This window comes from Lycium ferocissimum, unplaced genomic scaffold (genome assembly GCF_029784015.1).
Source record: "Lycium ferocissimum isolate CSIRO_LF1 unplaced genomic scaffold, AGI_CSIRO_Lferr_CH_V1 ctg1407, whole genome shotgun sequence".
NCBI lineage: Eukaryota > Viridiplantae > Streptophyta > Magnoliopsida > Solanales > Solanaceae > Lycium > Lycium ferocissimum.
The window spans coordinates 95,272-98,940 of record NW_026715243.1 but is presented as its reverse complement, the minus strand read 5'-3'; positions in this window follow the sequence as shown (position 1 = coordinate 98,940).

The window sequence follows — 3,669 nt, the reverse complement described above, 5'->3', positions numbered from 1 at the left end:
ATATGCCCTAGAAAAGCCACAAAGTTTAGCCAAAATTCACATTTGGAGAATTTCACGTACAACTTCTGGTCCTGAAGGACTCTAAGTACCGCAAGCAAATGATCGGCATGCTTAGTCTCTGATAGAGAATAAACTAGAATATCCTCTATAAACACAATCATAAACAGGTCCAGGAAGGGTCTGAATACACGATTCATCATTTCCATGAATACAATTGGAGCATTAGTCAATCCGAAAGACATAACAAGGAACTCGAAATGACCATATCTAGTCCTAAATGTCATATTCGGAATGTCCTTCCCTCTGATCCTGACCTGGTTATATCCCAATCTCAAGTCTATCTTCGAGAAATATCTATCCCTCTATAATTGATCAAATAAATCATCTATCCTCGGAAGTGGATATTTATTCTTGATCGTCACTTTATTCAACAGCCTATAGTCGATACACATCCGTAGCGAACCATCCTTCTTTCTTACAAACAATATGGGGGCTCCCCACGCAGACGTACTAGGTATAATAAAGCTCTTCTCCAATAGATCCTTCAACTCCGCAGGGGCTATCCTATAAAGAGGGATGGATATCGGCTGAGTACCTGGTAGTACATCTATAGAGAAGTCAATTTCTCGCACTGGCAGCGAGAGACACCGAAGCTCATCTAGGAACACACGGGAACTCATTAACTACGTGTGAATGACCGAAGGTTTGGCGGTTTTGCTTCTATATCCCGGACTCAAACTATGTGATAGATACATCCTTTCGAAATCATCTTTTTCGCCTTGAGATAGGAAATTGTCACACCCCGACCTTACTGGGGTGTGATGGGCACCCGACCCCACAACCGGAGCCGAGCGAACCCACGGACTCTTATTGCGCACATAAGTTATACCGCTACTTATTCATTTAGCATTATTATTATCATCACTATTAAAAACATGTATTAATAAACTTTACCGACTTAATATACATCGACGGGGAATAACATTATACAAAAGCACCTTTGATCGAACATATCCGTCTACGAGCCTCTAAACAAAATACATAAAGATGCGAGAAGGGCCGGATGCGCCGTGCCCGCATATGTACACAAAAGTAGTACCACTAAACTCGGAGCTCGGAAGAAGCGGAGCACTTCAATATCTTATTTGGCAAGCTCCTAGAATCACGCCCGTCCACTCGCTCGCGGCATGAAACGCGGCGTCGCAAGAAGGACGTCGTGACAAATGATGTACCGAGTATGTAAGGCATAAGCGATATCACAAGACCATACAAAGAACATAAAAGAACAACATGGGGCCGTGATATAACTTTGCGTCTCTATTTACCTATTGCAGGAATATTATGCGGAGTAACCTTACGATGCAGGTAATGTATTGATCACTTGCAATGCCCGCCCGACCCACGAAGGTGCGGTGTATCACCGCTCCCACCATATAGGTACGGTAAGCTAGCACGCCCGACCATACGAGGTGCGGTGGATTACTTTCAAGTGACCATAGGATGAAGGAGTAACTTATTATACGAGTGCCCGCGGGGCGGATGCCACGCATGCTAACTAAAAAAAAAACGTAAATATATGTAAATAATACGCATCCATGTAGGTACGGTGTAATGAGCCCGCGTCCGGCCTCAGCGTCCGGGGTATAATCCCCTAACGACTGCGGTGGTGTGGGCCCGGCCATGTAGGCACGGTGCTAAAAACATACTTTATAAAGCATGCATGAGAGCCCAAGTGAAAACTACAACTTTATCGGAGGGACGTAAGGTCGGTAACCTCCGATTATATTATGGAATAATGGGATCAGCTCCGGCTCACCTTGAAGGAACTAATCTTATAAGGTGAAACCATCAAGGAAGAATGACATTAAGAGAGAGTCATGGAATAAGATTATAAACCTTATAAAACATTTATCCATACGCTTTAGAATTCTCAGGAAGTAAGGTTATAATAAAATAAAATTGAAGTCAAAAACTTACTGGACAATTTCATACTCGTATTGAATTACTATCTTGAAACTCTTAGCCATGGACTTATTCTTGTCATACTTGTCTTAATCATATTCTCTCCTTTATTATCTTCGTTATTATCTTCATAAAGCATTTTCCGTTAGCAAGGCTACCACACTTATTATTTAGTAAGTGGAACAATTAAGATGTCCGGATCGAGGGTCCCACCTCGGGTCTAGTGAGGCGGCGTACTCAATTTGCGTATACTATATCTCATGACATTGTCTGGGAAGGTTCTGGGGTAGTCGGGTCCCATTCATGCGAGTTCTAGGCATTTAGGCCATTCTTTCACTATTCATGATCCTTTGGTTCAATTCTTCTGAGTGAATAGTAGAAAATTTTAAACGTGGATTTCTAGAATTAGGGAGGTCCCGAGGTGCGTAACCAAGTCTAGCACTCCTCGGGCATGCCAAGAAGGAAAATAAAAACCTTACATACCTTTTTCGCTTCGTTCACGTCTCCGAATCTCCGTTCCAATTTCGCCAGAATCTACAATTTGGTCACATTTACCAAATGTCAACTTAAGCATTTAGAAATTGAATTTCAAAGTAACCATTTGTCTGCCGGAATTTCGGCAGCACTTCCCCTGTAAATACTCCATTCCACCAAGTCCAACTTGGTCAATTTCAATCAACAACAACAATCAATCTAGGAATTCAACCCGGCCAAACTAACAACACAATATCACAACCATACTAACAATTTCCATATTCAATCCAAGTTACATTATAACCACTCAATGAACCTACTACTTTCTTCAAGACTTTCCAACTTCAATAGAACAATAACAACCTAATGATTCATATATCGACAATATCATACTAGTCTCATTATCTATCATGCATACAAGAACATTATATTTTCTTTACATAAACTTCCACCACCAACCTCCAACTACTATAATTTCATGAAAATCATTAAGCTTCATTGTCAACATAAAATACACAACAACCATAATCAAAACACTAAATAAAATTAACTCATTCTCTTCCATGTTACACCACAAACACACGGCCACACCATCACACACATGCACAACACATACGGCCACCACCTCTCATGCCATATTCTTCATGAATTTCACTCCTTTTATCCACTACAACATGCACAACATCCATAACATATAAAAAGAGAATGAATTCTTACCTTTTTCCTTAATTCTTCACTTGACTAGAATTTGCAACTTGTATGAACATATGTTGTTCTTGCTCCAATAACCACTTCACTTTACTAAGCACCCTTCAAAGGATTGTTTGGCTAGAAGAAAATGATTTTTGGTAAATTTTTTCTCAAGGTTCTTGTTGGTTTGAAGGTGGCCGAATGGCCTTTTATATTTCTCCTCCTCTTTGTTGTTCTTTCTCTTCTTGAAATTTCTAGAGAATTAACTAAGTAAGATGACTTAGTCATCTTTTAAGTAGCTAATTAAAATAATTTGTGGGCTTAAGCCCACCATGTGGTGGACGGCCAAACATGGCCCCAACACCAAGCCCACTTATTTTTTTGTGTCTTGCACTTCATGAAAAATTATTCTCCAATTTCCAAATTTACCCCCGACGTTCCTCCTTATTTCTATAGGTCATATGGCAAATTTACCTTTTCGCCCCTAGCCTTTCTTAACATTTCTGCTTCTAAATTCTTCATAAGCCTTTCATATGCTTAACA